Source organism: Schistocerca nitens, chromosome 4 (assembly GCF_023898315.1).
Source record: "Schistocerca nitens isolate TAMUIC-IGC-003100 chromosome 4, iqSchNite1.1, whole genome shotgun sequence".
NCBI lineage: Eukaryota > Metazoa > Arthropoda > Insecta > Orthoptera > Acrididae > Schistocerca > Schistocerca nitens.
The window spans coordinates 673674907-673696508 of record NC_064617.1 but is presented as its reverse complement, the minus strand read 5'-3'; the positions used below and the strand labels follow the sequence as shown (position 1 = coordinate 673696508).

At 40.8% G+C, this 21602-nt stretch overlaps 1 protein-coding gene across 1 annotated transcript in view; it reads left to right on the top strand.

The window, feature by feature from the left end:
* Nucleotides 1-21602, top strand: part of LOC126253086 (uncharacterized) — a 246575-nt gene that overhangs the window by 190784 nt on the left and 34189 nt on the right. The window lies entirely within an intron of this gene.

The following is a 21602-nucleotide window of genomic DNA, read 5'->3' as shown; positions in this document are numbered from 1 at the left end:
GGTTTAGACCAAAGGGATCATGAGAACACAGGGTATGCTGTAGAGACAATTCCCATCTACGTAGTGTAAAGAAACTAGTGGTGGAAGGAAGTATCCAAATGGCTCATGTGGAGAAGCAGCTGTTGAAGAATTCTTGTGGTGTGCAGAATGTTTGGTGATTTGATGGCCAAGTTGGCAGTTTCACATAGTTTGGTAGTGGACATTCTAGAGAGCAAACAGTAGGTTACTTGTCATGCCCACATAGAATACTGCAGCATAGATGATGTAACATGGCTACTTTCACATGTGTCCCTGACTTTTATAGGGTACAAAAGGCCTTTGACTGGGCTGCAGTAGGAGGTGGTGGGTAAATTTATGTGACAGGTATTGCACATGGGTTGACCACAAGAGAATTACCCATAGCCTGCAGGATTGGGAGCAGGATTGGAAAGGGAATGGACAAGAGTATTCTGTAGGTTGGGTGGGTGCTGCAACACAACTTTGGGTGATTACAGTAGGGTATTCTTCATCCCAGGACATGGCAAGAGGTAGTCAAAGCTCTGGTAAAGGATGTGATTGAGCTATCCAAGGTTAAGGTGACATTAAATGTTCAGAGGAGTGCTGGTCAGTGGCTGGTTAAAAGGTTTACTGGTGTCAGAGGAGAGACAGCATGGGACATTTATTTACTGATGAGCAGAAGAGGATACTGTCTTCTAATAAAGGCTCTGATAAGGTTATCAGTATGTTTCAACAATTCCTGCTTCCATCACAGATGTGGCATCCACAAGTGGAGAGGCGACATGAAATGAGTGACAGGTGTCCAAGTTGAGGTACTGTTGGTGTGCTTGATGTAAATGGACATAGTTATGGAGCCATCTAAGTGGTGGAGAGTATCATCTAGGAACATGACTTGTTGAGGTGAGAAGTACAAGGTGAGGTGGATTGGATGTAGGTATTGAGGTTATGGAGGAAAGGGTGAAGATTGTCCTTGCCATGGGTCTCCACAGCAGGTGCCTGGTTCATGCAACCACACCGACTGCTGTTTGTTGGCGATGAAGGCAGGAATTTGCACAACAAATACTACTTTTGGACATAAACTGAATTGTTACGGATGACCTTTTCACACATGAAACATGTTTAATGCTCCATCTGACAGATGGCTGTTGGTGTGTACAGCCCTGCAACAATTGTCATAAGGATGCAGGCCAGATGAGGGAGTGTTATTGTCTGGAGAATGTGTTTGTGGCTAGCTGTGGGTGATCCTATCATTCCGGGAGGCACAATGTGTCAACACAAGTATGCATCTATCCTTACAGACTGTGTCCACAAATACATGCAGTTTGTTTATTCTTGGCACAATGCAATGTGTCACACAGCTTATAGTGTACTTATGTGATTTGTAGATGAGTTTACTGTAGTCTCCTGGCCACCAAACTCCCAGGTTTATGCCCAATTGCAAATCTGTGTGACCACCGTGATTGGACTGTTCATCCTATAAGTCCTCAACCTAGATTTCTAGAACAGCTAGTCATGGCACTGGAGTCAGCAGGTCTCCACATTGCTGTTGGTATCTTCCAGAAGCTCATTGACTCTCTTCCATCATATCCATGCTGCAAAAGATAGTTATTCAGGGTGGTTGCATTAATGTGACTGGGACATGCAACATTCTGTGTGGGCATGACAAGTAACCTATTGGTTATGGAAGAATTCCACTAACAGCTGGTAAAATTCTTGTTCATTAAAACACAACCGATTTTGCAATCTAAAGCTGCATCATTGGGTGCAACCTACATGGATATTAAAATTTAAAAAAGGAATGTCTAAAATATAGTCACAATGCTAAAAGATCATAGGCATTCCCATCTCTCCTAATCAAAATTTATGATTCAGTGAATATTGTCAATAGTATGGTGAGTGAAAGGTAATGAGGGCATGCTCCATTCATTTAGGACAAACTGTTGATAGGTTAAACTAGTGATCATAGAGCCATGTTTTTCTAAAATTTGGCTACATCTAAAAAGAGAAAAGAAAAATATTTTTTGGTGAGAGGATGCAAAAATATTTTAAAGGGGCCAGAGTGGTGATAAAAAATCATCACTGCTATCATGATCAGTCATGGCACTATGCAAAATACTATGTGTAATGTATCAGGTGGCAATTTATTAGTGGTGTAATGGTAGGGCAGTCTGGTGTCGGGCAAATTAAAAGCAACCTGGGTGAATGACAAAGAGAGACTAGCTGGCTGGTGGAACAGAAGCCATCCATGTGAGCCATTGTGACTTCATATACTCATGACTAGGAATGCTGGGTCACTACCATTACAAGCAAGAATAATACAGAATTTTATTATGTACGAGGGCAGTTCAATAAGTAATGCAACACATTTTTTTTCTGAAACAGGGATTGTTTTATTCAGCATTGAAATACACCAGGTTATTCCCCAATCTTTTAGCTACACAACACTGTTTTTGAACGTAATCTCCATTCAATGCTACGGCCTTACGCCACCTTGAAATGAGGGCCTGTATGCCTGCACAGTACCATTCCACTGGTCGATGTCGGAGCCAACGTCGTACTGCATCAATAACTTCTTCATCATCCGCGTAGTGCCTCCCACGGATTGCGTTCTTCATTGGGCCAAACATATGGAAATCCGACGATGCGAGATCGGGGCTGTAGGGTGCACGAGGAAGAACAGTCCACTGAAGTTTTGTGAGCTCCTCTCGGGTGCGAAGACTTGTGTGAGGTCTTGCGTTGTCATGAAGAAGGAGAAGTTCGTTCTGATTTTTGTGCCTACGAACACGCTGAAGTCGTTTCTTCAATTTCTGAAGAGTAGCACAATACACTTCAGAGTTGATCGTTTGACCATGGGGAAGGACATCGAACAGAATAACCCCTTCAGTGTCCCAGAAGACTGTAACCATGACTTTACCGGCTGAGGGTATGGCTTTAAACTTTTTCCTTGGTAGGGGAGTGGGTGTGGCGCCACTCCATTGATTGCCGTTTTGTTTCAGGTTCGAAGTGATGAACCCATGTTTCATCGCCTGTAACAATCTTTGACAAGAAATTGTCACCCTCAGCCACATGACGAGCAAGCAATTCCGCACAGATGGTTCTCCTTTGCTCTTTATGGTGTTCGGTTAGACAACGAGGGACCCAGCGGGAACAAACCTTTGAATATCCCAACTGGTGAACAATTGTGACAGCACTACCAACAGAGATGTCAAGTTGAGCACTGAGTTGTTTGATGGTGATCCGTTGATCTTCTCGAACGAGTGTGTTCGCACGCTCCGCCATTGCAGGAGTCACAGCTGTGCATGGCCGGCCCGCACGCAGGAGATCAGACAGTCTTGCTTGACCTTGCGGCGATGATGACACACACTTTGCCCAACGACTCACCGTGCTTTTGTCCACTGCCAGATCACTGTAGACATTCTGCAAGCGCCTATGAATATCTGAGATGCCCTGGTTTTCCGCCAAAAGAAACTCGATCACTGCCCGTTGTTTGCAACGCACATCCGTTACAGACGCCATTTTAACAGCTCCATACAGCGCTGCCACCTGTCGGAAGTCAATGAAACTATACAAGATGAAGCGGGAATGTTTGAAAATATTTCACAAGAAATTTCCGGTTTTTTCAACCAAAATTGGCCGAGAAAAAAAATGTGTTGCATTACTTATTGAACTTCCCTCGTATCATTTAGGCCATGGGGATTGAGGTGATAAGGTCATGCTACTGATTGATCAAGTTTCCTTAGCCTTCAGATATTACCACAAAACAGCAGTTGGTCATCATTTGGGTAGTTTCAAAATCTGAATGAAGATTAGAGAAAATTTCATTTGGAAGGGAATGGATGAACAGATTAAGTGATTGGTGTTGGGGCATAAAATTTGTGGTATTAGCAGACCCGTATTAAATACATGGCAAGGGACTCTATTTGGGTAGTTTCAAAATCTGAATGAAGATTAGAGAAAATTTCATTTGGAAGGGAATGGATGAACAGATTAAGTGATTGGTGTTGGGGCATAAAATTTGTGGTATTAGCAGACCCGTATTAAATACATGGCAAGGGACTCAATTTTTCGATACAGTTAAGGAACCTATGCAGAAATTACGAGGGCAGTTCAATAAGTAATGCAACACATTTCTTTTCTCGGCCAGTTTTGGTTGAAAAAACCGGAAATTTCTTGTGGAATATTTTCAAACATTCCCACTTCGTCTCGTATAGTTTCATTGACTTCTGACAGGTGGCAGCCCTGTACGGAGCTGTTAAAATGGCGTCTGTAACGGATGTGCGTTGCAAACAACGGGCGGTGATCGAGTTTATTTTGGCGGAAAACCAGGGCATCTCAGATATTCATAGGCGCTTGCAGAATGTCTACGATGATCTGGCAGTGGACAAAAGCACGGTGAGTCATTGGGCAAAGCGTGTGTCATCATCGCCGCAAGGTCAAGCAAGACTGTCTGATCTCCCACGTGCGGGCCGGCCGTGCACAGCTGTGACTCCTGCAATGGCGGAGCGTGCGAACACACTCGTTCGAGATGATCGACGGATCACCATCAAACAACTCAGTGCTCAACTTGACATCTCTGTTGGTAGTGCTGTCACAATTGTTCACCAGTTGGGATATTCAAAGGTTTGTTCCCGCTGGGTCCCTCGTTGTCTAACCGAACACCATAGAGAGCAAAGGAGAACCATCTATGTGGAATTGCTTGCTCGTCATGTGGCTGAGGGTGACAATTTCTTGTCAAAGATTGTTACAGGCGATGAAACATGGGTTCATCACTTCGAACCTGAAACAAAACAGCAATCAATGGAGTGGCGCCACACCCACTCCCCTACCAAGAAAAAGTTTAAAGCCATACCCTCAGCCGGTAAAGTCATGGTTACAGTCTTCTGGGACGCTGAAGGGGTTATTCTGTTCGATGTCCTTCCCCATGGTCAAACGATCAACTCTGAAGTGTATTGTGCTACTCTTCAGAAATTGAAGAAACAACTTCAGCGTGTTCGTAGGCACAAAAATCAGAACGAACTTCTCCTTCATGACAACGCAAGACCTCACACAAGTCTTCGCACCCGAGAGGAGCTCACAAAACTTCAGTGGACTGTTCTTCCTCATGCACCATACAGCCCCGATCTCGCACCGTCGGATTTCCATATGTTTGGCCCAATGAAGGACGCAATCCGTGGGACGCACTACGCGGATGATGAAGAAGTTATTGATGCAGTACGATGTTGGCTCCGACATCGACCAGTGGAATGGTACCGTGCAGGCATACAGGCCCTCATTTCAAGGTGGCGTAAGGCCGTAGCATTGAATGGAGATTACGTTGAAAAATAGTGTTGTGTAGCTAAAAGATTGGGGAATGACCTGGTGTATTTCAATGCTGAATAAAACAACCCCTGTTTCAGAAAAAAAATGTGTTGCATTACTTATTGAACTGCCCTCGTACAATACATTTCCCTTCAAACAATAGGTCTTAGCCACTTTGCCCTTCTTTATAATTTCCTTAAGAGATTTTAACTCAGGGTCTACGTCTTGTTGTGCCACAACATCTTTGAAGAGCAATGGAAACCTACTAAGGATAGGACAGCGTTGATTATTGAATGGTTCTGGTGAGCGCTCTCCTAGGAAGTCTTCATCTTTTCTTCCTGCCCCTTAAACACACAACTCAAATCATTGGCCATGATGTTATCACTTCCACAAACATGCCTAATCCTAAACTGGAAGTCTGAGATACCTATTGATGACCTAACAATTTGCCCATTTGCCTTGGCCTGGCCAATACCCAACTGAGCACATGACTGACAGTTTCTAAGACAAATGGTTGATATTCTAACTTTTGTTAAACTTCTTGAGACCAAACAAAACCTTCAGTACCTCCAGCTCATATACAGAATATTTATCTTCTGTTGGAGACAGTTTATGTGTGGCATAAGCAGCAGGCTGTCTTCTGACCACCCCTTGCTGCAAATGGATCGCCTTGATTGCTGACATGGAGGCATCAGTTTGAATGACAAATTCCTTGCTAAAGGCAGCCATGGATAATAAAGGTGAGCTAACCAGGGCTTTCTTTAAAGATCACTTGTCTGGACAGACTTAAATTCCCTTCCTTTCTTCTGAAGATCATTTAAAGATCCTGCTAGTTGCAAGAAATCAGAAATAAATTTAGAGACGTAATTTGCGATACCAATGAAACAAGCCAGGCTTTTATATTTTTGAGTAGGGGCAAGAATAAATAGCCTTTGTCCAGATTGATCAATTTTAATACATTGGTTAGAAATAATATAACCTAAATATGAAATTTCAGGCTGAGTAAATCTAGCCTTTGAAGGTTTAACCATGAATCCAGCTCCACACAACTGCTGAGGCTCCTCCATCATGTGGGCTACATGCTTCTGAAAGTTCTCACTGGAGATCACCAAGATAATGATAGACACTCTCAAATCTGAGGTCAGAAAAAACTTTAATCCAGTATATTCGACAGCACGACTGCCCCTGTAGACAAGACTTAGACTTCTCAGTTAGCAGTATTTGATAGCAGGCTTGATTTAAGTCAAAGGTGGTCAAGTCATTTGTCCTTAGGAACTATGGTAGGCACAGATGCGAATCAGGAAAGGGTATAAACTGAAAAACTACTTTCTTATTGAAAGCCCAATAATCAAGAAGCAAGTGATCTCACACTGCACAGGGGCCTACTCACCACATATATAAGGAGAGGAGTATGGGGATTTGTGTGGCCTAATAACTGCCATATTTAACATCTCATCAATAGCACCTTTAACTGTCTCTTCCTAGGTGGGTACAATTTGAAAGGAGAGGCCACACAAGTATGTTGTCCATTCATTTAGTTTTATACTCTGCTTCTTTAATATCACCTAATCTGCCAGTAAGTACATCGATAATCTGTTTCCACTGTTTGGCTGGTAAGCGTTCAAGATAATTAGCTGGAACATTGGTATCAACTGAGTTAGTAACTTATTTTGATGCCCTGACCTTTCAACTTCCTCTGATGTCACTGAGAAATTAAATCAACCTTATGGATGAACTCTGCAGTTTCTCAGCAAAATCTACTGACAAAAGCCAACCTCACACAATATTGGTAGAAAAGATCTCATGTTGTCACTCCACAGCAAATGGCAGGCAGCTACATTTAAGAAGCACCACAGTCATGCTGCCCACAGCACCAGCAGCAGAGGTGCACATGGGAGTTCAAATGCATCATAACAGTGGCGAATTTTATGTCAGCACATGATTCTTCTTATGAATGTCTCAGTCTCGCTACTGCTTTTCCTATTACTTTTTTTATTTAGTCAATCCATATAAGGTTGCACTGGAAATATTCAAAATTAAAATGAAAGCTCTAATGGTTGTGAAAAATATAAAGATAAGTAATTAATATACTTTTATATAGGTTTAATTATATTTGATTTTATGTTCATTTCCAGTCATTCATCACTGGAACTTCATCCAATTGGTTAAAAAATGTTATTGTAAAGTCCCTGTGCAAGAAAGGAGATAACAAAATACAGTCAAATGTCTATTAAATTTCACTTTTGACAGCATTGTCCAAAAATTTGGGGAAGGCACTACGTGAGTGGCAGTTTAAAAATTTGAGTCCATATAACAATTTTATCTGATATTGTTAAAATTATTGACACATAGACTGAAAAATTTACTTCATTCATTGTACAATAAACTGCATGCACCCACTATTTTCTGTCATCTGACAAAGGCATTTGAGTGCATAAATCATGACATCCATTTAAATAAATTAAAATTTTATTATGCAGAATGACTCAAGTTATATTTCTCTGCTGATAAACAATGTGCGTCTGTTTAGAAAACTTTTGTATCATGCTATCAGCCAATCAGACTAGGTAACAGTTGTGTGGGGTGTTTCACAAAGTACCATCTAAGGCCCTTACTTTTTCCTCAATATATTAATGAACTTTGTATCAAAATCACACAAAAAATGATAACATTGTAAGTCAACAGAATGGTCATCAGTACTTATCTTTTGGAGGTATAATTCTAAGTCCTGCCTCTAGACACATACAAATAAATAAAAAAAACTGTCCTACTTTCAGAACTGTTAGTTCCTTCCTCAGGGAGGGAAGAGTGATAGTTTGAAGGCAGTCAAAAAGAAGAAATAAGTCAATCAGTTACCAATATGATAGTGACCTGCCAGCTGAAAGAACAAGAGAAATAATAATAATGATTTTTCATTAATAACACTAACAGATACCAAGTTTGTTTTGTTTTCAGACAGTATGAACATTATCATAAGTAAGAAATCAAGTATATAATGAGGTGTTCATCAAATTTTTTCAAAGATTAATACATGGTTTCTAGCTGTTTCAACATCATTAAACTTTAGATAAGTTATTGTTTATAGTCCATAACCTGCAAGTACAGTTTATTTATGTGCACTGGATTAGAGTGATTTGAACTTATGGAATACTACAATAGTTAAGATTCATTCATCTTGTTAAGATTCAATACACTATGATAAGAAATGTTAGTTGTAAGAATTCATGTGAAGATCTGATGTAGTGAAGTAGAAGGGAATTCCAACAGAACATTTAATGGGCTCAAGCAGTTAGATGGATACATGTATTTTGTGTGCTTTGTGATATTTTTGAAGAAGAAGATGATGGTAATGACAAAGAACATCAGTTTGTTGAAGCAACGAAAAACCTTAAGAAATCATCATCATTCTGCTGAAGAATTTCATTTGCTGGAGTGACAAGGATGCTATATCTCCAACATGATAGCTGTTTCTGACACATGTGCTTATTAATGCAGTATGTAGTTAAGATTTTGAGGTTCAGCCTCTTAAAAAAAAGTTTGGGTCCAGAAAAAGAACCATTTATGCCATTACTCAAAGTGTCAGCGGCTCATCTCTGGTTGAGGTATTGTGAAGGGTAATATACACCAAAAAAGACCTACCATCAAACTTTTTTTATGACAGTTTTATTTTAGTTCTGTGATAGATTACAAATTTTACACTAATGATGAAAGAAGTTTTAGCTATCCTCCAAAAAAAGAGAAGTGCAAGGTTATTTCTTGAAAAATTACACATACATTTGGCTATTATATAATGAAAATGTCTGAAATATTCTTGCGTGCAAAGAAGTATGTTGCACATTTCCTGCTTATTTTGCCAGTAGATTGTTCATCTTTTCCAAACAATTCTTGCAATCCCATTTTGGATACTTCTATATCTCAGTTGCAGAAATTTTATCAGAAAAGTGTACTCCTAGAAGCACATTTCTGATATTTGCTCTAGGAACAATTTCTTGATCCATTGTTGTGCTTTTCTTGAAGAGTCCTTCACCAGTTTCTTCACACTGTTCCCACTCAGATATTTCTCCCTCAGAACCAGAATCATTTAATTCTTCCTCTAGAGTTTTTGAAATTTCTTACCCACTTAACATATATGACGTATTTGTAGCAGAATTACAGAAAACATCAAATCCTAGTGAGTGCACGCTTGAACACTGCATGGTTGGCAACACTGCGCCGACGCGGACTCTTCGAGTATTTGCTGCACTAAATAATTATAAAAAGCATTGTTATTAAGCTATTTTTAAACGTCTACAGGTGTTATAAATATAATATAAGTGTTGTTAAATTAGTGGAAGTGTTAGTGAAGTATAAAATAAGATTAAACGGTGTAAGAAGTGTATTTTTCTTCTCGCACTTGTAGCACGAATCCTAGGCCTAATTTCACGCACGTGAATCGTAAGTAAGCAGTGAATTAAACTTATAGGTAAACATTTCCAGTTGGTATAAATATATTTTAAGTGTTTTACATTAGTGCAAGTGTTAGTGAAGTGTTAAATAAGGTTAAATGGGGTAAGAAGTTTATTTTCCTTCTCGCGCCTATAGCACAGATTTTAGGCTTAATTTCACGCACGCATATCATAAGTAAACAGTGACTTAAACTTATATGTAATCACCAGTTTTTTTATTCATTACTCTTTCAATTTATTTATATCTGCCTGAATAGTTTCTAGGGTCCTTTGTGTACGTATTAGTCAGTACTTAAATCAGTTTATATGATTTCTGTTTTTGCCATGAGTGAGAAGTGTGTGGCATGCCATAGGATCGTTAGTTCCGGGGTATGGTGTGATGGGTGTTGTAGTTTCTTTCATTGGTGAAAATGTAGTGGCGTGGGAAATGGGGACATAAAAGAGGCTCACCAGTGGTATTGTGGGATCTACAGTAGAGATAGGAAAATACTGGAACAGGAAGGGAAAATTGCAGCTCTTCAAGCTTACCTAGACAAGGCAAGGGAGGATCTGGACAGGTTAAAGAGGGAGAAGGGTGAACAGAGGTGGGAAGTGGCAACAGGTAATAGGGGGAACAGGCAAATGAGAGCATCAGACAGTTTGAAAATAGATTTGACCTGTTGCCTCAGTCAGAATCAGATGAGCCTCATGTAGCTGAAGCTGTAGAAAGGGCACAACAAGCTTTCAAGGACTTGGAAAAGGTAGGGAAATTTGTAAAGAGAAAGAAAGTTCTGTTGTTAGGTAGTTCCCATGGTAGAGGTGTTGGCCAACTACTGCAGGAAAATCTAGGTCCAGAGTACCAGGTCACAAACTTTTTCAAGCCTAGTGCAGATCTGGGTCAGGTAACAGAGGATATAGGTTCTTTATGCAAGGATTTTACGAAGGAGGATGCCGTGGTTATAGTGGGTGGTCTGGGAAATAGCATTGACAGAGACTCTGAATATTCCATAGAGAGTGACATGGTGAAGATAGCATCAGCAATGAAGCATAAGAGTGTGGGATTTGTGTCTGTGTTGGCCTCATTTGAACTCTTCTGTAGGGAGGGTGAACTTGGAGTTGGAGTGGCTGCTTAGGATGGATATAGGGTCCCATATTGGTTTGATTCCTGTGGATGCTATTGATAGGTGGGACTACACTAGGCATGGCCTTCACCTCAATAGGAAAGGGAAGGTAAAACTGTCTGGGTTGATTGCAGAAAACTTAAGGGGGGACACTGTCACAAGTGGTAAAATACCAGTGATCACAGGTGTCAGAGGGATGCCTTTTTTAGGATAGGGAAGGGGGGAAGAAAACGAGTTTTAAGAGAGATTGGCAGGCACACTCAGTTTGAGAAAACAGATGAACAGGAGTCGGATTTTAGCATACAGCCTCCATTTCAACAATGTTTAACAGAAAGTAATCAGAAACTGCCAGTTCATCTTCACCAAAGCAGTTATAATCCCATTAGCATACAGTATCAGTTATCTTTATTACACCAGAACATTCCAGGACTTAGAAATAAAGTTGATGAACTACTCATTTGTATCGATCAAATGAATTCATCTAACCAAATTGACATAATCTGCCTGTCTGAACATCAAGTGACCACTGGTATAGATATGTTTGACATTTTAGGATTTAAGCTAGCTTCCTACTTCTGCAGAGTAGATATGGATGGAGGAGGAGTTGCCACATTTATTAAAAACTGCCATAAATTCAAGAACATTGACATTAATAAATTCTGTTTAGAGCAGCATCTAGAAGCATGTGCAACAGAGGTAGAGTTCCATAACAAATCCTATATAATAGTAACTATTTACCAAGCACTTGCAGGAAATTATAATCTATTAATAAATCATCTAGAAGCTCTTTTGGTTTATTTAACAGGAAGAAACAAAGAAATTTTGATTGCTGGTGACTTTAATACAGATTTTCTAATGCAATCTCCCAGTAAACATTTACTGCAGTTAGTAATGTTGTCTTTCAATCTAACTCACACTGTAAACTTTCTAACTAGGATCACTAAATCCTCAATGATAGCCATTGATAACATTTTTATAGACAAATCAAAGGAACAAAATCATATAATAAAACCTGTAATAAATGGACTATAAGATCATGACATGCAGCTCCTTGTTTTAGATGTAAATTCTAAGCAGATTATCAAGACTGCTAAATCTGAGTACAGGAGAGTAGTCAATCAACCAAAAATTGAGTGTTTTAGAAAAATGCTCAAAGATATGAGCTGGATAGATGTTTATAGTGCTCATGACATGAATGAAAAATATAACACATTCATGAACAATGTCAGTACCATGTTTGAAAACTGTTTTCCTCTAAAAGTTACTCAAATTAAACAGAAGTCTATAATAAAACCATGGATCACACAAGGAATAAAGATTTCCTGTAAGACAAAAAGGAAAATGTATCTGTCGACCAAGAATAGCTCTAATGCTGATGATTTAGCTAAATACAAGGAATACTGTAAAATATTAAAAAAAAGTAATTCATACACCTAAACAAATGCACTACGAGAAGAAGATAGCAATGTCAGGGAACAAAATAAAAACAATATGGGATATAGTGAAAGAGGAGACTGGTAGAACCAGAAAGGAACAGGAGCAAATAGCACTAAGGGTAGATGACTCATTAGTAACCGATGGGCATAGTGTGGCAAATCTATTTAACAAGTACTTTATATCCGTTACTGATAGAATGGGATTGTCAGGATCAGTAAATAATGCCCTTGAATATCTGAAACTAGCCTTTACAAATAGCTTCAGCTACATGAATATGTCACTCACTTCACCAAAAGAAATAACTTCCATAATAAAATCTTTAAAAACAAAGCATTCTAGTGGTTACGATTAAATATCAACAAAGTTAATTAAGGCATGTTCTTGTGAGTTTAGTACAATTCTAAGTTACTTATGTAACCATTCAATTATAACTGGGACATTTCCTGACTGGCTGAAATATGCAGATGTTAAGCCTCTATTCAAGAAAGCGGATAAAGAGATGCCATCAAACTACAGACCGATTTCACTTTTGCCAGCATTCTCAAAAATATTAGAAAAAGTAATGTACAGGCAGCTTCTCAACCATCGGACCACAAATAACATATTATCAAGAACACAGTTTGGATTTCTGAAGGGTTCTGATATCGAAAAGGCTATTTACACCTACAGTGAAAATGTACTTAATTCATTAAATAACAAGTTACAAGCAGCAGGTATTTTCTGTGATTTGTCAAAGGCATTCGATTGTGTAAACCACAACATCCTTTTAAATAAATTAGAATTCTATGGTGTCACAGGCAGTGCTGCAAAATGGTTCAAGTCATACCTCACAAACAGGAAACAAAGGGTGTCAGTCCAAGGGACTAGTGAATTAAGTCATCAGTCATCATCAGAATGGGAAGAAATTACATTTGGTGTCCCACAAGGATCCATCTTAGGGCCATTGCTTTTTCTTGTGTACATTAATGACCTCTCATCAGTTACACTGCCAGAAGCAGAGTTCGTTTTGTTTGCAGATGACACAAGATTGCAATAAATAGTTTGTCGAGTGTAGTTCTAGAAAGATCTGCTAATGATATTTTCATGGATATTAATAAATGGTTTAAAGCCAACTCACTGACATTAAACTTCGAAAAGACTCACTATATGCAATTCAGAACCTGTAAGAGGTTTCCACCCAGCATATGCATACAGTATGAAGAAGAGCAGATAGAGGAGGTTGACAGTCTTAAATTCCTGGGATTACAACTTGATAATAAATTCAGTTGGGAGGAGCACACCACAGAACCGCAGAAATGCCTTAACAAATCTGTATTTGCAATTCGAGTGTTAGCAGACATAGGCGACATAAAAGTGAAAAAGCTTGCATACTTTGCCTACTTTCATTCCTTCATTCCATAATGTCATATGGTATAATATTTTGGGGTAACTCTTCAAGTCAAACAAAAGTTTTCAAAGTCCAAAAGCGTGTAATACATATTATTTGTGGAGTAAATTCACGGACATCTTGTAGAAACCTCTTCAAAGAACTGGGTATACTAACTACTGCCTCTCAGTATATTTACTCCTTGATGAAATTTGTCCTAAATAATATATCTCTTTTTCCAACAAACAGCTCAGTTCATACATACAATACCAGGAACAAAAATGATCTGCACAAGGACTTAAAAGCACTTACTTTAGTTCAAAAAGGGGTCCACTACTCAGGAACACTTATCTTCAATAATTTTCCAGCAAACATAAAAATTTTTGTTACAAATAAAGATCAGTTTAAAAGGAGCCTGAAAGACTTAGTAGTGGCCAACACAAAAAAAAAAAAAAAAAAAAAAAAAAAAAAAAGTGACATGTTCCACATCACGAGGATCTCCTCAACATGGATCTATGGAATGAAAAACTAATCTAATCTGATCTCGTGTCAATGCAAGCACACAATAGGGTCAGTCAGTTGTGACAGTAGCTCTTATGTTCTCAACTGCTTCTATCAAAGTAATTTTATGACAGAGGATAGCGACTGCCAATAGACAGATAGCAAGACATCCATACATAGTTCTCACACAAAACCAGTCTACTGTTGAATGATAGTTGACTCATGTGTCATGAAACATTGTGGTCCAAGATATACTCAGGTGCATTTTTTTAAATGTAGTTTTGTGGTCTGAGTTGCAGTCATGTTCGGTTGCCAAATATTAATATTCTTATAAATAATATGGCTAAAGTTCACACTCAAAGGAAAGGGACTTTGAATGTTAACCTTCCTTTTTTACAGTTATGATTCTACATGTAGCACTAAATGAAATGGCAGCACAATGCAGAATATTTGAGTGAATAATAAATATAGCAAATCATTAGAGTGGCACTTACACACATTATCCACCAGAATCTGTCACATGAATATGCAGATTAAGAGTGCATGTTTGACATTAATAAACACAAGATAGCAAGTGATACATTTATAATTAATTAAAATAATCCCGTTTAACTATCAAGCCTTCCAAAACTCATGTGTTCCAAACAAACAGCACAAAGTACAGTTTTCTGACACTAATGTTTCTGATATGTAAGTCCTTGGTGTCAAACAATTGAAAATCAGGGTTGAATGACAACTATGAACAGTCTAGCCTACTACTCACCACACAGAGGAGGCACTGAATGATAGACAGGCACTCTGAAAAAGACTGCTAGATATAATGAGCTTCAATTGAGAGCTTCATCCAAAATAGGCAGCACGCTGGAGGCGCGAGCTGCGGAAGCACCAGTGGTGGAGTCATGGCAGTGGTGGCGGAAGCTGCGAAGCCTCCAATTCTGCCGGTAAGAACCAGCAGCAGAAAACCGAGGACAACACAAATGGATCTGGTTCCGGTGGCGATTGACAGTGCTGGAGGGACCAGAAATTACAAATAAGGTGCAGCCAAGCTGGCAATGAATGCACCCCTGCTCTGCCTGCAAGACAAAACGCGATAGAACACCAGAGCATGTGGCGCCAAGCCACAACAAGGTGAAGCAGTGGGAGTGTGCAGCGGCAGGTGCAGTAGCTGCAAGAGTGACTGATGGGCACGGCCATGTAGCAGTTCTGCAGGGGAATTGGCGTCATGCAGCTGGGTGCTATAGGAAGCAAGGAAAGTCCATAGCACGCACTCATGAGAGTGCGTGGCACGCAACTTACTCATCTGTGGCTTAAACGTATGCACAAACCGTTCAGCCTTGCCATTCGACTGGGGGTGGAATGGGGCTGTGGTCAGATGGCAAATGCCATTAGCAGCACAGAATGCTTCAAACTCTGAGGACATGAATTGGGGGCCATTGTTGGAGACAATAACTTCAAGAAGTCCCTCAATGGTAAAAATAGATGTCAAAGTCCGAATAGTACTGGCAGATGTAGTAGAAGACATAGGCACAACCAAAGGAAAGTTGCTGTACACATCAATAACTATCGACCAGTGGGTGTCCTAGAAAGGACCCACAAAATTGATATGAACACACTGCCAAGGCGCAGTACGAGTCAGACACGCAAAGAAGCACTGGTGGGGAGCAGACTGATGCTCCGCACAAGAGCGACAATTGGCAAGCAAATTCTCAATTTGTTTATCAATGCCAACTTGAGTGCAGTGACAACACACTAATTGTTTCATCTGCACTATACCCCAATGACCAGCTTGCAGTAATTGGAGGATTTCCGACTGCAACAAAGGAGGTACAACCACACGAGATGGATCATTGTCAGTTCATAACAAAATAACACCGTGGAGTACAGACAAGTTGTGACAGAGCAAAGTAATGTCAAACAAGTGGGTCACTAATCTGTGTAGCAGATAGAGGCCACTGAGTATGAATATACCATAAAACAATTTGCCAAAAAGCATTGGCAGCTGTTTTCCAAAACTGTTTCACAGAGGAAGACTGCACTGTAGTTCCTTCTCTAGATTGTCGCACAGATGACAAAATGGTAGATATCGAAACAGATGACAGAGAGATAGAGAAACAATTAAAATCGCTCAAAAGAGGAAAGGCCGCTGGACCTGATGGGATACCAGTTCGATTTTACACAGAGTACGCGAAGGAACTTGCCCCCTTCTTGCAGCGGCGTACCATAGGTCTCTAGAAGAGCGTAGCATTCCAAAGGATTGGAAAAGAACACATGTCATCCCCATTTTCAAGAAGAGACATCGAACAGATGTGCAGAACTATAGACCTATATCTCTAACTTTGATCAGTTGTAGAATTTTGGAACACGTATTACGTTCGAGTATAATGACTTTTCTGGAGACTAGAAATCTACTCTGTAGGAATCAGCATGGGTTTCGAAAAAGACGATCGTGTGAAACCCAGCTCACGCTATTCGTCCACGAGACACAGAGGGCCATAGACATGGGTTCCCAAGTAGATGCCGTGTTTCTTGACTTCCACAAGGCGTTCGATACAGTTCCCCACAGTCGTTTAATGAACAAAGTAAGAGCATATGGACTATCAGACCAATTGTGTGATTGGATTGAAGAGTTCCTAGATAACAGAATGCAGCATGTCATTCTCAATGGAGAGAAGTCTTCTGAAGTAAGAGTGATTTCAGGTGTGCCGCAGGGGAGTGTCGTAGGACCGTTGCTATTCACAATATACATAAATGACCTTGTGGATGACATTGGAAGTTCACTGAGGCTTTTTGCGGATGATGCTGTGGTATATTGAGAGGTTGTAACAATGAAAAATTGTACTGAAATGCAGGAGGATCTGCAGCGAATTGACGCATGGTGCAGGGAATGGCAGCTGAATCTCAATGTAGACAAGTGTAATGTGCTGCGAATACATAGAAAGATAGATCCCTTATCATTTTGCTACAAAATAGCAAGTCAGCGACTGGAAGCAGTTAATTCCATAAATTATCTGGGAGTACGCATTAGGAGTGATTTAAAATGGAATGATCATATAAAGTTGATTGTCGGTAAAGCAGATTCAATGGAAGAATCCTAAGGAAATGCAATCCGAAAACAAAGGAAGTAGGTTACAGTACGCTTGTTTGCTCACTGCTTGAATACTGCTCAGCAGTGTGGGATCCGTACCAGATAGGGCTGATAGAAGAGATAGAGAAGATCCAATGGAGAGCAGTGTGTTTCGTTACAGGATCATTTAGGAATCATGAAAGTGTTACGGAGATGATAGATAAACTCCAGTGGAAGACTCTGCAGAAGAGATGCTCAGTATCTTGGTATGGGCTTTTGTTGAAGTTTCGAGAACATACCTTCACCGAAGAGTCAAGCAGTATATTGCTCCCTCCTACGTATATCTCTCGAAGAGACCATGAGGATAAAATCAGAGAGATTAGAGCCCACACAGAAGCATACTGACGATCCTTCTTTCCACAAACAATACGAGACTGGAATAGAAGGGAGAACCGATAGAGGTACTCAATGTACCCTCCGCCACACACCGTCAGGTGGCTTGCGGTGGATGGATGTAGATGTAGATGTAGATACAGATACGGAAGCAATGCACCGAAAATCCACTAGAAACCCATCAGCTAATTCCTTATCTCACGAATTAATAAACATGCATGACAATTCGGAAGAATCAGATCACAGGATCGACAGAATTAATGCGGTGCGAGAGAACTGCTCTGATTCCGTGAGAAGTGCATCGACAGCCAAGACAACTGGTTTGGAGGGATCGATCAGAATCAAACAGCAGTCGCTCAACAAAGCAGATTTGAGCTTGTGGAAAGCATCGTCACATTCCGAAGACCAAACAAAAGGAATGTTCTTATGCCGAAGGTGATGCAGAGGCATTGCAATCTGTGCTGCATTTGGTACAAACCGAACATAATATGTAATTTTGCCCAACACAGGCTGAAGCTTTTTCAAGTTCCTGGGTGCTGGCAAGCCTCTAATCGCATGGAGATGTGACGGTGAGGGGTGGATACCATGTCCGTTAATCGTATGTCCTAAATACTGAATCTCCATTTGAAAAAATTTGCACTTGTCTCTGTTACACTTGAGTCCTGCCTGCAAAAGTATGGTAAATAAGGCATGCAAATTCTGCAAATGTTCATCAGGGGTGCGACCTGATATGACAATATCGTCCAGATAATTGGAACAACCAGGGACAGTGGCACACAACTGCTGCAAGTAAGACTGAAAAATTGCAGGAGCTGAAGCACAACTGAACAGAAGGCGGCGAAACTTGAACAATCCAAGGTGGGTGTTGACCACAAAATAGCACTGGGACTGTTCGTCGAGCGGAATTTGAAAGTATGCGTCCCGCAAGTCAATCGTGCGAAAGAATTTTCTGGCACCAAGCTTATCAAAAATGTCTTCAGGGCACGGTGAGGGAAATGTAGCGACTACTGCGTGGGGATTTACTGTAGACTTAAAAGTCAGCACAAATACGGAGACAACCATTTGGTTTCTTCACACATACTATAGGTGAAGCCCACTGTGAAGCAGAAACAGGTTCAATGACACCACTGACTTGCAAATTCTTAAGTTCAGCAGCTATGGTGTCATGCAGTGCGTGCGGTACTGGGTGTGCGCACCGGAAAATAGGCATGGCATTGTCTTTAACTACAACATGTGCTGCAAAGTCTGTGGCACAACCAAGGCCATCAGAAAAGAGTTCAGCAAAACCATCGCATAGTGCAGCAACACTGTGTGCATGGTCACTAGTGTTGATGCAAAGTACATTGTCCTGAATTGCGAAGCCAAAAAGTTCAAATGCGTCCATGCCAAAAATGTTTGTAGCATCACTAGAGCGGAGCACATGGAAAGACACTGTATGTGTCATTGCACCATACACGGCTTGCAAACTACACACGCCAAGCACTGAGATTTCCTGTCCAGTAAATGCAGTCAGCATGGAATGTGAACAACAAAGGAGGGATGAACCAACCAAATCATACGTTGATCTGTTCAGTAAAGAAACTGACGCACCAGTGTCCATCTACATGTGCACAGAACGTCCACAAATGTTCAAAGTCATGTTCCTCGCATCACGCTGAATGCGAGAGGAAGTGGCTGGCAAAACTTGTTTATTCACACAACGAGCTGTAGAAGCACATGAAGCAGAAGACCTTGAAAAAATGGCATTAACGTCCATAGGCTGATGTGAATCATGACCACGGCGGTTTCCATTGCAGTGACGCCCATGCGAGTCACGCGAACGGGAAACAGGCTGTGAATTAGAGTTTCTCTTACTACACACAGCTTGCACGTGTCTTTTCTTATTACAAAAATAACACTGTGCTTGACAGGATGGGCAACTGTCCTGTGCGTGGCATGAATACAGTTCCGACAAGATTTCAGTTTCTTAGTGGGGGCCTGGTTGGAAACTTGTTTACTCACGTGTGAGTGGCGCGGTGCAGCTCTCTGTGACAGGGCTGGGTGGGAGGGCACGTGTTGTGCCACACTAACAGTACGTACACCCGGGGCCATGTCAAACGCGAAGGTAGCCATATCTAATGTATTTTGTATGTCTAGCAAGTCCACTACCTCCTGCAAAGATGGGTTTTTAAATCATAAGATTTGCTTGCGGATGTGGTGGTCCACCACATTCTGCATCTCTAATCATGATATCTGCATAAGAGAGTCCACAGGAGCAATTAAAGTCACAATTAGATGTTAGTCCCTGAAGGTCCGCTAACCAAGATTTATTGGACTGACTAGGACCACGCTGGACGCGAAAGAATTTGTAGCGTGCAGCTACTACATTTATATTGTCACAGAAGTTGGAGTTCAATGCATCAATCACTTCTGCGTAAGTTTTAGTCTCTGGGCAGGCAGTGGGGAACAATTTTACGAGCATACAGTATAACACTACACCCTCATTGGCAATGAAACAGGCAAGCCGCTCTGCACCTAGTACGTTGTATGCGGCGAAGTGTGCCTCGAGCTGGGCGATGTATTCTGGCCAGCGTTCAATGTCTGGATTGAAGGCACAAAATGGTGGCACTGTGGGTGTCAGCCGAGGTACAGGTGCTGAAGTAGCTGCAGTTTGTGGTGTGGGCAGTCCATTTACAGCAGCAAGCAGCTGCGTCATTTGCTGAGCCTGAAACCATACAAGATCAGACAGTGAAGCCTGTTCCTTTGTCGAAGCCATTGTTGACACAAAATAGTCTTATAGTGAAGGGTGGAAACACTCATACACTGATTCACATGGAGAATGCACAAAAAAGCTAAAGCAGTACTGAGCAAAGAAACATAAGTAGAGGGAAAAAAATTTTATCCCTCGCCTGGAAGGTGGTGCGTGGGTCTGCTCCTGGGATCTGCAATATAGGCCGAATGAAGGAAGCAAGTAGGAGCAGGTGAGGTAAAGCACTTTGGTACTGCAAGTAAAGTTAAAGCACCTTCACTGGTGTATAAACATATACAAACACATTACTTAACTTTTGGTACAGATGAGCACATAGGAGCGAATCCATTCATGTATCAAAGGAACAGGTAATAGAAGTTAACAGAGGCAAAGTCTGTAATGGCTAGCCCGCCATACAAGTTGAAGCTAAGTTGCTAGGTCATCTGATCTTGATCAACTGGGCTGAATGTAGAGCGGCGCTTGTTGTGCTCCACAGCGTCGGTTAGAGGGTGCTGTGGTCCATCGTCTGCCCTCGTAGTGCCAACCTATGAGCGTGCCACTACGCTGTGGCATCGGAACTATTGATACCACACATACAGACATTGGATATTCCAGCAGGCTGGTATTTGTACAAACATTGAATATTCCAGAATGTAAAACATAAGATATATCAAGAACCTTCCAGAAATGATAAGTACTAAACAACAAATAGCAGGTGGTCAGGTTTGAACTGGTGACCCTAAGCATGTAAGCTAGGGACACTAACCACTACACCACATTGCATGTGTGACAACTTGTGACACTGCTCCCTCTCCCAAGAAACAATGACCCACTCTTTCAGAAGTTCTCATTTGAGCCAACTTTAGCACTCTACATCTAGATCTTATCAACGTCCTCTGTATGGTGGCACTGGTAGATCTTCATGTTGTGGTCTTGTTGTTACGTACAGTCCACTATGATGGGCATTGAAGGTAGCTCCTACTGTTGATGCTTCACAATTGCTGAGTGGATCTTAAGTTCCCTTGAACCTTGGCAATGAAACAGGCAAGCCGCTCTGTACTCTGTGGTATGGTTTCATGTGGAGGATATCTCTGAAATTTTATCTTCATAATAAGGAGTCATACTTCTGAACTTCCTACATGACAAGCAACAAAGTGTATGCTACATCCCAAAGTAGTGCTATAGAAACTTTCACGTTAGTCCTACTTTATGACCAGGAATAAAAATTCATATTAAGTCTCCCAGGCTGTATGTCACTGGTCAGTACTTGGCA